This window comes from Capricornis sumatraensis, chromosome 21 (genome assembly GCF_032405125.1).
Source record: "Capricornis sumatraensis isolate serow.1 chromosome 21, serow.2, whole genome shotgun sequence".
Taxonomy (NCBI): domain Eukaryota; kingdom Metazoa; phylum Chordata; class Mammalia; order Artiodactyla; family Bovidae; genus Capricornis; species Capricornis sumatraensis.
Window position 1 is genome coordinate 54,641,904 of NC_091089.1, and position 12,993 is coordinate 54,654,896.

General features: G+C 40.5%; 1 non-coding gene across 1 annotated transcript; it reads right to left on the reverse strand.

Moving 5' to 3' along the window:
* Window positions 1–4,816: 4,816 nt before the first annotated feature.
* Window positions 4,817–4,889, reverse strand: TRNAS-GGA (transfer RNA serine (anticodon GGA)). Its single transcript has one exon. It is a non-coding gene; the product is annotated as a tRNA-Ser (tRNA).
* Between the last annotated feature and the right edge of the window lie 8,104 nt (window positions 4,890–12,993).

The following is a 12,993-nucleotide window of genomic DNA, read 5'->3' on the forward strand; positions in this document are numbered from 1 at the left end:
AGTTATAAGGAAAACTCAGACATTTGAAAGCATTAGCCTGACCAATGACAAATCTGTGCAGTGTGGATGTTAATTATTCCTTTCTGAATCAACAAATTATCACATGTTTCAGGGTACTGAATATATGTTCAGCTAAAAACTAGACATGTGAGGGGGTTAAAAAAAGGATACAAATTATTTTTCTGTCCCATAGAAGTTGAGAATACATGAGAGAATAGTATTTCTTTACGAAGCTAATCATTATTTTAGACTTCTGCAGCCTAAAGTTGGCAAGAAGGTACTCATTTCCTGAATCTTCTGTCTCTGTAAGCAGGGTGTGAATGTTGAATTCATAGGAGATCAAGTTTTGCAACAGTGACCTTTGAAACGTCTGAGCAGTGGCGCAGCCTGGGCACTGGCCATCAGAATGGATAGGTCATCTTCAACCCTGCAGTCTCAGCAGCACCCTGATTCCCAGTGTCCCGAGCCATAACCCTGATGTCTGTGCGGAGCACAGATTTAGTTCTTGATAAATATGTGTGCTTAATTAAGCTCTACAAAACAGATAAGTCTTTACCATCTCTTGGTAACCAAAAGGAGTTTATAATCTAAGAGTTGCTTTTTTTTTTTTCCTGATTAAAACTCCATTAAGCTTTTACAGTAATGGATTATACACTGTCGATTACAAGTAGATAAATGTCTTCAAATAGGCCGTTACTTTAAAAATCAATAGTGAACTCAGTTCAGCCAGCATTCAAAATATCTGCAGTTATATTATCAAAATGTTGATGTTTTAGATGAACGATCAAAAGAAAATTTATTTTTAAATTTATGGAAAATCCCTACCATTGCTTCGAATCAGATGTAAGTTAAAAAAAAAAAAGATTCTTTCAAGAAACCAACCCCACTTAGTACTAAACTTCTGTGACTTAAGAAGGTCATAACATTCTATGCATTTTTGAAGTTTTTATAATTAAAATAATGCATGTTCATTATAGGAAAAATAAAATACATTTAATTTTGAAAGTATAAAATTATTAATTTAACTCCTATGCATATATAAGTCACTAACATTTTGGTGTATAGCCTTCTAGGCTTTTAAATATAAAATTAAAAAAAATAATATCAACCCAAACTATTATTTTCACTAATATTATGAACATTTTTCCCACAGCATAATTATTATTGGCCCCAGGAAATAGAGTTATAAAAGTCTATTTCCACAATTTTCACTTTTAAACACAGCCCTCATTATTCATATTTTCCTGCTTGTATGACAAGTAATTCCTTAAAATAAATTCATGAAAATGTATTTGATTGGTCAAAGTGTGTATACATCTTTAAGGGCTTTACTGTCCACTGTCAAATTGTTCTTTGCAGATTCTTCAGCGTCTCATAGATAGTTCTTTAGTTATTGGAAGGGAAAATAAATGGAAGTGCATTTTTATTTCATTGCTAAGTTTAAAAACAAACATTCTTTAGTCTTCTATTTATGCATTTTCACCTTTATCATTCTTTTAATCTGCAGTGACAAAAGGAACATATTTGAGATAGGACAAGAATTGAGCCACAAATTTTCCCTACTACTCTTTTCAATTTGAATCTGGAATCAAAAGAATAATCACTAAAAATAACCAGATCGATAGTTCTCTAGGGCACTGAGGAAGGAGCTTGTTCCAGAGAAAAGTAGGAGGTCTTTTTCAGAAGTCTTACAGTTTCATTTAATGTAATTATTTGGCTGTTTTCTCTTCTTTTCTTTAAGTTTCTTGGCCAAACTAGCTCAAAAAGTACAGAAAAGCTTATAACTAGGTGAGCTGTTTGGGAATTTGTGTGACGGAAATCAGATGCAAGCGATTAGTTTCGTAGCGGAATCTATAGCATAAAAGCTCACCCCAGTAACCCCTCCTCCCAGCCAATTTCCAGAAACATTGACTTTGTCAGTGACTTGAGCAGAACAGTCAAAGGAACTAGAGGCAAAGCCTCACTGCTGGGTTCCTTCATGGAAATAAGGACGGAGAAATGAGAAGGCAGAGTCTTCACGTGTTTGGCCGTTGTCTGAATCACTTAATAACATTTTTTTTAAATTTTTTAATTTTTTTTGTTTTTGTTTTAATTTAAATGTATTTTAATAGGAGGCTAATTACTTTATAATATCGTATTGGTTCTGCCACACATCAACATGAATCCGCTACGGGCGTACATGAGTTCCCCATTCTGAACCCCCTTCCCACCTCCCTCCCCATACCATTGCTCCTGGTCATCCCAGTGCACCAGCCCCAGGGATCCTGTATCAAACCTGGACTGGTGATTCGTTTCTTATATGATATTATACATGTTTCCATGCCATTCACCTAAATCATCCCACCCTCTCCCTCTCCCACAGAGTCCAAAAGACTGTTTTATACATCTGTGTCTCTTTTGCTGTCTCGCATACAGGGTTATCGTTACAATCTTTCTAGATTCCATATATATGCATTAGTATACTGTATTGGTGTTTTTCTTTCTGGCTTACTTCACTCTGTATAATAGGCTCCAGTTTCATCTACTTCATTAGAACTGATTCAAATGTATTCTTTTTAATGGCTGAGTAATACTCCATTGAGTATATGTACCAAAGCTTTCTTATCCATTCATCTGCTGATGGACATCTAGGTTGCTTCCATGTCCTGGCTATTATAAACAGTGCTGCAATGAACATTGGGGTACACGTGCCTCTTTCAATTCTTGTTTCCTCAATGTGTATGCCCAGCAGTGGGATTGCTGGGTCATATGCCACATCTATTTCCAGTTTTTTAAGGAATCTCCACACTGTTCTCCATAGTGGCTGTACTAGTTTGCGTTCCCACCAACAGTGGAAGAGGGTTCCCTTTGCTCCACACCCTCTCCAGCATTTATTGCTTGTAGACTTTTGGATCGCAGCCATTCTGACTGGTGTGAAATGGTACCTCCTTGTGGTTTTGATTTGCATTTCTCTGATAATGAGTGATGTTGAGCATCTCTTCATGTGTTCGTTAGCCATCTGTATGATTTAAACATAAGACCAGAAACTATAAAACTCTTAGAGGCGAATATAGGCAAAACACTCTCTGACATAAATCACAGCAGGATCCTCTATGACCCACCTCCCAGAATATTGGAAATAAAAGCAAAAATAAACAAATGGGACCTAATTAAAATTAAAACCTTCTGCACAACAAATGAAACTATAAGCAAGGTAAAAAGACAGCCTTCAGAATGAGAGAAAATAGCAGCAAATGAAGCAACTGACAAAGAACTAATCTCAAAAATATACAAGCAACACCTGCAGCTCAATTCCAGAAAAATAAATGACCCAATCAAAAAATGGGCCAAAGAATTAAACAGACATTTCTCCAAAGAAGACATACAGATGGCTAACTTAATAACATTTTAAAGAACAATTTTATCTGTACTGTCAAGGCTGAATCTATTCAGATTAAGGAAAGTATTATCATATCTTGGTTTACCCCTTCACCAAAATCCTCAGAGGCTTACTCTATCACAGGTTTGTGGCTAGTTCTACAACTCTGCCTTATGTAGTTTAATTATCTTGTGGAAAATACTTTTTTTCATTCCCTCTAGTGTCTTATCCAAAACATTACTGAAGCTCAGAAGTTGACTGAGCTTCTTCCCAGATATCCACTTTACCACTTACTGAGCTTTTCAGAAGCCAGTATCCAGCCAGAGTCTGAAAAGGGCCAAGTTGGAATATTGTGAAGGAAACAAATCGATTGTTCCTATGGCACAGCCTACACCCTCCTCTCCCCAACACTCCTTCAGCAGGAGGCTCCCACTGGTGCTCAGAACCCAGATCATTAAAGTCAAGACTTTGGATTGAAGTCTTTTATCAAGAAACAGCCTATTAAGCTGGAAATGTACCATTTTATCTGTTATCTATTAGTTGCTAACACTCTCATCTTTTGCTCTACATTTTTAAAACCATGAGTAAACATTTCTTTATAATTAAAAATGAGCATGTACACATATAAGCAGATATTAAGGCATCAAAGTGAAAGTGAAAGTCAAGTCACTCAGTCGTGTCCAACTCTTTGTGACCCCATGGACTGTACCCCACCAGGCTTCTCCATCCATGGGATTCTCCAGGCAAGAATCCTGGAGTGGATGCCATTATTAATGCATTAGTCTTAATAAAAAAGTTCAACGATCTATGTTGGGGTTTCTCAACCCAACCCCCACACTATTGATATTTGAGGCTGGATAATTCTTTGTTATGTGGGGGCTGGGAATGGGACTTTCAGACCTCTATCTACTAGGTGACCAACCCTTATCCATTTTGATAGTCAAGCCTATGTCCAGACATTGTCCAGTGTCCCCCGGGAGGCAAAATCACCCCTCTCTGATTGAATCCATTGGCCAGTAGAGAGTAAGGCACTAACTCACTCTTCCATCTTGACTGAGGCACCAGAGATATATGAACACACAGAAATTCCTGCCCTTGTGTAGTGTATACTCCAGTGCATATGAAAGTTCTTGGGATGTCAGAGAAAATCTCCAAGGTCATATATTTCAGTGTCAGAGGTCAGATCAGGCTACGTATGTCATATATTTTCTTGGACAATATAGGAGGTAAGCACTTGGCTAGAGGGAAATCTCCAAGGGCCATTTCATAGTTGTTTTCACTAAGGAGCTGGCCTCTCTAAAGAAAAGTATAAGTAAGTAAGTAAGTAAGTAAGTAAAGTCGCTCAGTCGTGTCCAACTCTTTGCGACCCCATGGGCTGTAGCCTACCAGGCTCCTCCCTCCATGGGATTCTCTAGGCAAGAGTACTGGAGTGGGTTGGCATTGCCTTTTCCAAGGGATCTTCCCAACCCAGGGATCGAACCTGGGTCTCCTGCATTCCAGGCAGACGCTTTAACCTCTGAGCCACCAGAAAAGTATAGTTACACTAAATCATCACAGTTTTCAGTTCAGTTCAGTCCAGTTGCTCAGTTGTGCCCGACTCTTTGTGACCCCATGAATCACAGCACACTAGGCCTCCCTGTCCATCACTAACCCCTGGAGTTTACCCAAACTCATGTCCATCGAATCAGTGATCCCATCCAGGCATCTCATCCTCTGTCATCCCCTTCTCCTCTTGCCCGCAATCCCTCCCAGCATCAGGGTCTTTTCCAATGAGTCAACTCTTCGCATGAAGTGGCCAAAGTATTGGAGTTTCAGCTTCAATATCAGTCCCTCCAATGAACACCCAGCACTGATCTCCTTTTAGGATGGACTGGTTGGATCTCCTTGCAGTCCAAAGGACTCTCAAGAATCTTCTCCAACACCACAGTTTGAAAGCATCAATTCTTCGGTGCTCAGCTTTCTTCACAGTCCAACTCTCACATCCATACATGACCACAGGAAAAACCATAGCCTTGACTAGACGGACCTTTGTTGGCAAAGTAATGTCTCGGCTTTTGAATATGCTGTCTAGGTTAATCATAACTTTCCTGCCAAGGAGTAGGCATCTTTTAATTTCATGTCTGCAATCACCATCTGCAGTGATTTTGGAGCCCAAAAAATAAAGTCTGACACTGTTTCTCCATCTATTTGCCATGAAGTGATGTGATCAAATGCCATGATCTTCGTTTTCTGAATGTTGAGCTTTAAGCCAACTTTTTCATTCTCCTCTTTCACTTTCATCAAGTGGCTTTTGAGTTCCTCTTCACTTTCTGCCATAAGGGTGGTGTCATCTGCATATCTGACGTGATTGATATTTCTCCCGGCAATCTTGAATCCAGTTTGTGCTTTTTCCAGCCCAGCGTTTCTCATGATGTACTCTGCATAGAAGTTAAATAAGCAGGGTGACAATATACAGCCTTGACGTACTCCTTTTCCTATTTGGAACCAGTCTGTTGTTCCATGCCTAGTTCTAACTGTTGCTTCTTGACCTGCATATAGTTTTAGGAGAACTCTAAGAAAGAAGACTGCCTGGATGAGTATCAGGTATAAGTTTACTTGCCTTGTGGATGGCATTAGATCAAAAGCTGACATACTTGTAGGTGGTTCTTTAAAAATTGTTCACATAATGAATAGGTGAATTTAATTAAGCAGGTTAACATTGGTCATATTATTTATATCCTCTGTGCTGTGCTGTGCTTAGTCTCTCAGTCGTGTCTGACTCTTTGCGACCCCCTGGACTGTAGCCCACAAGCCACAATCCATGGGGATTCTCCAGGCAAGAATACTGGAGTAGGTTGCCATGCCCTCCTCCAGAGAATCTTCTCAACCCAGGGATCAAACCCAGGTTTCCCACATTGCAGGTGGATTCTTTTGCTGTTTGAGTCACCAGGGAAGCCCTTTATATCCTCTGTATAGTTTAAAAAACAGCTAACATTTTTCTTTTTTTTTTTTTCAGGAGTACTGTTCGCCCACATTTTTTTTTTTTTTTTTTGCATGTGAAATTCCAAATTGTTGCTATTTTTCAAACCTTGTTTTATATTAGGGTATGGTTGGCTAACAATGTTGTGATAGTTTCAGGTGTACAGCAAAGCAATATTTCCTAGCTTCTTAAAAAAGCAGTGGAAACAAAATTTAGCCATGAACAAATGCTTAAAATCATCATATACATTTAGCTCACTGAAACATTCTTATTTTTTTTTTCAGATTTAGTTTATTCTTAGTGTGATCTAAGATTACTGTCCCTTCTAGATTTAATATAAATGTCCTAAATGGGTCTTCAGAATAATTACAAAAAATAATATAAAAAGAATGTAAGTAACTACCTTTCCTTGCTTTTGTTACAAAATTTGCCTCTACCTAACTCTAATATTTTATTAAATCACAGAGTTACAACCTAGGTAACTATTTTTAAAATAGTTTAGAAATGTTTTGGGGTTGGGAGAGAGAGAAAGGGGAAAAAATTTTTTTTATTAAAATGGTTCAGAAAGAGAATGAGTCTGTCAGTAGAGGTATTCAGGTTCCCACTTTAAAGCTGCTCTTGACTCAGTCTTGACTCCTGTGACTTTAGTTGGTTTTTCTAAGCCAGGAACCCCAAGCCCTCCCCTGGGTGTGGACTCTTGACACCTCTGCCCCTCAGTCTGGATGTATCTTAGTGACCTCTCCTTGCTGACCTTACATGTACACTGCCTGTTAGAGAGAAGGTGGGATCTGAGGCCTCCCTGCCCCTTTCCTGCTACTGCCACCTTCTTATTTGGCTTTGTTCTTTCTCACCCCACATTACTGCAGGCAGACTTCTAGGTCTTCTGCTTCTCTGAGAGCTTCTTAATTTGAGGTGTATAAAAGCATCTTATCTGAAAGGTCGAAGAAGAGGGTATTTTCTATTCTAAAGCCTTTATCTAGGGATACTCCACTCCCTGGCCTCCCAGGTGGCTAGTAGTAAAGAACTCAGCTGCCAGTACAGGAAACAGAAGAGACCTGGGTTTGGTCCCTGGCTCGGGAAAATGCCCTGGTAGGCCTGGCTACCCACTCCAGTATTCTTGCCTGGAGAATCCCATGGACAGAGGAGCCTGGCAGGCTACAGCCCGCTGGGTCACAAAGAACACAACAGAAGTGACTTAGCACTGCACACCACTTCCCTCTTTGCATTTCTGTGCTGCCTCAACCTGCCAGTGTCTCCTGTGTCACATCCAGGCATGGCCTGGAAGCAGGAGCACGTTCCTTTTCATACTCATTTATTCCTTTTTGGCTGTACTGGGTCTCCGTTGCTGCGCATGGACTTTCTCCAGGTGTGGGGAGCGGAGGCTACTCTAGTTGTGACGTGCTGGCTTCTCCTGTCGCAGAGCAGAGGCTCCAGGTGCACAGGACTCAGTAGTTGCTGCACACGGGCTCAGTCGTTGTGGGTCATGGGCTTTGTTGCTCCGAGGCATGTGGGATCTTCCAGGACCAGGGATTGAACCCGTGTCTCCTGCATTGCAAGGCAGACTTAACCACTGGACCACCAGGTCAGCTCAGAACAAACTGAAGTACAAAAATGTGAAGATACATAGTTCACATGTTACAGAAACTAGTCTTTGCTTAAAAGAGAATCATGTATTTCTGGGACTTTTTAAATCCATCTCTAAAGAAGACCAAGACCTTCCATAACCAAACTGAACTTGGGAATCCTGCTTTGTTCTTAGTTGAATGAGCTCTTGAAAGTTCTGATGGTCCCTGGAAATAAAGTCATTTAGTCAGTGGGTGCTCCAGCTTTGTCTTGGGTTTAGGTGAATCACACCTTGATCCTAATTAGAACAGTTTCCCTAGAACATATGTTAAAATCCCCAGACCAAAGTATCTTTTCTATTTCAGGTGTTACATTTTCTTTTCCTAACTGAACTGCCTCATTATATAGATACATTTGTTATTCCTGCTGCTCTAAGAAATGTGCTTCTCCTTTGCCCCAAATCATACATACATTCCAAAAGATGCCCACTGTCCATCTAATCCTCAGAGTAACCCTTCACTTGGAAATTCAGCCTCCTCAAAATACAAGTCCCCACTTGATTCTCCCATCATTCCCTGGTGACTCAGTGATAGAGAACCTGCCTGCCAATGCAGGAGATGTAGGTTTGACACCTGGGTTGAGAAGATCCCCTGGAGAAAGAAATGGCAATCCGCTCCAGTATTTTTGCCTGGAAAATCATGGACAGAGGAGCCTGGTGGCCTACAGTCCATGGGGGTCACAAAAGAGTAGGACATGACCTAGTGACTAAACACGGAGAAGGCAATGGCACCCCACTCCAGTACTCTTGCCTGGAAAATCCCATGGATGGAGAAGCTTGGTAGGCTGCAGTCCATGGGGTCGCTAGGAGTCGCACACGACTGAGCGACTTCACTTTCACTTTTCACTTTCATGCATTGGAGAAGGAAATGGCAACCCACTCCAGTGTTCTTGCCTGGAGAATCCCAGGGATGGGGGAGCCTGGTGGGCTGCCATCTATGGGGTCGCACAGAGTTGGACACGACTGAAGCGACTTAGCAACAGCAGCAGTAACTAAACAACATTACCTGTCAGTGTTTTTCTGGTGGTTTTTTTTTTTTTAATAGTAATTGCATTATAGCTACTTACAATCACATTTTATTGATTCTGTCTCAATTGGTATGAGATCATTTTCAATTCACTCCCTGTGAAGGTATAGATTTCTGGGGTAGATCTCTGAAAACACTGAATTTCACATACATGTAAATCTGTTAGTGAGACCAAGTAAGGATGGGCCCAAGTAGTAGTTTCAGGACCAGAGATTCTGAATTCCAAAGTTCAGCCATAAGAAATCTTATTCAAGAAGTGCCTTTCCTTTTCTTTCTTCTTTTGGATACTTATTTTAAAGGCGACAGATTTAATACCAGCATTTTGATCCATATTCAGGCACTTTTAAAAGGTCATAACCTGTACAGACTAGAGCTTTTATGGAATGGTGTATGTTTTATAACCATTGGCTTCAATTTGGATTACTCAGCACTTACTTTCTTTTGGGAAGAGATCTAGAAAGTAACGGTCCCTCATTCATGTCATTTTTTTATAGTGTTCGCCTAATAATGACCTTCTTTCCTAGACAACCTTCTACCAATAAGAATTTCTAAGTGATAGAATTTACATTCTGCTACTGGATAATAGACACACTCACCCAGTGAATATATTTCAAATGTAAAGTGCTCAAGTAATCCAATATGTGTGTTGCCATTTCAAATGATGGTTTAAATTCCATCACTTCACTAGTGAGTTCAACAGCATTCTTGGAGCACACTGAATGTGAGAGACTTTAGGAATTATTTAATCCAGTAATTATCCAAATTTGTTTCCCAGGCCAACTGCATGGGTATCACTAGCAGCTTGCTAAAAATGCAGATTTTGTTGTCCAAACCCAGATCTACTAAATTAAGAACTCCAGGGATGGGACCAGACAATCTGTGTTTTAATGAGTTCCCTAGGTGATTCTCAGGTTATTGATATTTCTCCTGGCAATCTTGATTCCAGCGTGTGCTTCATCCAGCCCAGCGTTTCTCATGATGTACTCTGAGTATAAGTTAAATAAGCAGGGTGACAATATACAGCCTTGACGTACTCCTTTCCCAATTTGGAACCAATCTCTTGTTCCATGTCCAGTTCTAACTGTTGCTTCCTCACCTGCATACAGATTTCTCAGGAGGCAGGTCAGGTGGTCTGGTATTCCCATTTCTTTCAGAATTTTCCACAGTTTGTTGTGGTCCACACAGTCAAAGGCTTTGGTGTAGTCAATAAAGCAGAAGTAGATGTTTTTCTGGAACTCTCTTGCTGTTTTGATGATCCAGCAGGTGTTGGCAATTTGATCTCTGGTTCCTCTGCCTTTTCTAAATCCAGTTTGACCAACTAACTGGAAGTTCACAGTTCACATACTGTTGAAGTCTGGCTTAGAGAATTTTGAGCATTACTAGCATGTGAGATGAGTGCAATTGTGCAGTAGTTTGAGCATTCTTTGGCATTGCCTTTCTTTGGGATTGGAATGAAAACTGACCTTTTCCAGTCCTGTGGCCACTGCTGAGTTTTCCAAATTTGCTGGCATATTTAGTACAGCATTTTCACAACATCATCTTTTAGGATTTGAAATAGCTCAACTGGAATTCCATCATGTCCAGTAGTTTTGTTTGTAGTGATGCTTCCTTAGGCCCACTTGACTTCACATTCCAGGATGACTGGCTCTACGTGAGTGATCACACCATCGTGCTTATCTGGGTCATTTTTTTTAAATAGTTCTGTGTAATCTTGCTACCTCTTCTTATTATCTTCTGCTTCTGTTAGGTCATACCATTTCTGTCCTTTATTGTGCCTATCTTTGCATGAAATGTCCTCTTGATGACACCACCCTTATGGCAGAAAGCAAAGAAGAACTAAAGAGCCTCTTGATGAAAGTGAAAGAGGAGAGTGAAAAAGTTGACTTAAAACTCAGCATTCAGAAAACTAAGATCATGGCATCTGGTCCCATCACTTCATGGCAAATAAATGGGGAAACAATGGAAACAGTGACGGACTTCATTTTGGGGGCTCCAAAATCACTGCAGATGGTGACTGCAGCCATAAAATTAAAAGATACTTGCTCCTTGGAAGAAAAGCTACGACCAACCTAGATAGCTTATTAAAAAGCAGAGACATTCCTTTGCCAACAAAGGTTCGTCTAGTCCAAGCTATGGTTTCTCCAGTGGTCATGTATGGATGTGAGAGTTGGACTATTAAAGAAGGCTCAGCACGGAAGAATTGATGCTTTTGAACTGTGGTGTTGGAGAAGAGTCCTGAGAATCCCTTGGACAGCAAGGAGATCCAACCAGTCTATACTAAAGGAAATCAGTCCTGGATATTCATTGAAAGGACTGATGCTGAAGCTGAAACTCCAGTACTTTGGCCATGTGATTCGAAGAACTGACTCACTGGAAAAGACCCTGATGCTGGGAAAGATTGAGGGCAGTAGGAGAAAGGGATGACAGAGGATGAGATGGTTGGATGGCATCACTGACTCAACGGACATGAGTTTGAGTAAACTCTAGGAGTTGGTGATGGACAGGGAGGCCTGCTGTGCTGCAGTCCATGGGGTTGCAAAGAGTCGGACACAACTGAGCAACTGAACTGAACTGAACTAGGTGATTCTGACAAACACTTACAACTTCTTTTTGCAATTGGAAAACTGAAGTCTGAAGTAATAAAATGACCTACAGAGAGACAGAGAATAGAACTAGCTCGTTCTATTCACAATATCAGAATGAGAACATTTCCTGATACACTTTCAACTTTTCTGCACTGCCAGTGTAGTGACTCTATACATATGCAGGGTTGAAATCCTGAATTTTATCAGCTAGGCTAAAATTGTCTTTCACAGCTACTTTTTGAGCTCAAGTTGACACTTTCCCTGGTTAAATCCCTTCTATTGTTGCCAGAATACTCAAGCTCAATGCAATTCCATCTCCTAAAGTCAATTTGCAGGAGGCTGTCTTTGAAACAGCCTATGAAATGGCGAGCAAATGAAGTTTCATCTTGCTGTTAACGAGGTTGCCTTGCTAAACCATCAGCGTGGTGGCTGACCCTTCGTGTTATTCTGTCTGCTCCAGCTGGTGCCATTGGCTGTTAATCAGAAGTGTTTATACTTTTTCATTCTCACTTGCTTTCCACTAGCCTGCTTGACTTGGTATTCAGCATCGCTTTATTATAGAGAATACTGTTGCAACCTTGTCTTGACATTTCACTGTCCGCCAGTGGTGATAGGTCAATATTACATCTCCTGCTCTTCACAAAGCAGAAAACATGTGGCCACACCAACTAGATACTTTATTTTTTTTTCCTGTTCAGCCTTTCATTTAGTTGCCAAAATTGGTCTAGGATTAAAGAGGAAGCAAAGGAATTATTAGAGACCAAACCCTTGGCTTAGGGTGCTAAAAAGATTAGCTGGTGAAATACCAAAATCTTTAGGAGGGCGAAGATCAAAACAGGAACTGTGGAACCAGTATCCCCTCTTCTTCTCTACATGTTGGCAGCAAATGGAAGAATCGTTCCTTTGGAAATAGCTTGCAGGAACCCAAAGGCTATTATCATTCATGCTTTAAAGTGGGACATTGAGCAGCATGCTCTAGAGTCTTCTTGATGTTCTCTTCCCTGTTTCATGATTGTGAGGGCATCTTTGCCAGGGTGGGGAGCAGTGAAGAAATTCCAGAGTTCCTGATCTTGTCTGATTTCTAATAGCACTAGACCACTGGAATGTCTTTCTGTTCATCTGTCTAACTCCTCCTCCTCGTTCTTTTTTATAATGTTTCATCACCTGGCTTTTCACATCTGTACCTGAGCAACCGTATTAGCTACACGCTAGGAACATGACACTGGCAGACGTGCACACTTTGGAGTCAGTGAAAATGGTGAATTTGGTAAAAACTGGGCTCGGATGCCAGCTCAGTCACTTCCATTAGTTTGTACGGCCCTTAAGCAAGACATTTAATTTCTCTGAGCCTACTTAGAGCTGTAAATTTGGGGGAGAAAATGCAAAATCAATAACATTTCATTTGGGTGTAGTTATTTTTGCTCTTTACTGTATGTGTTGGAC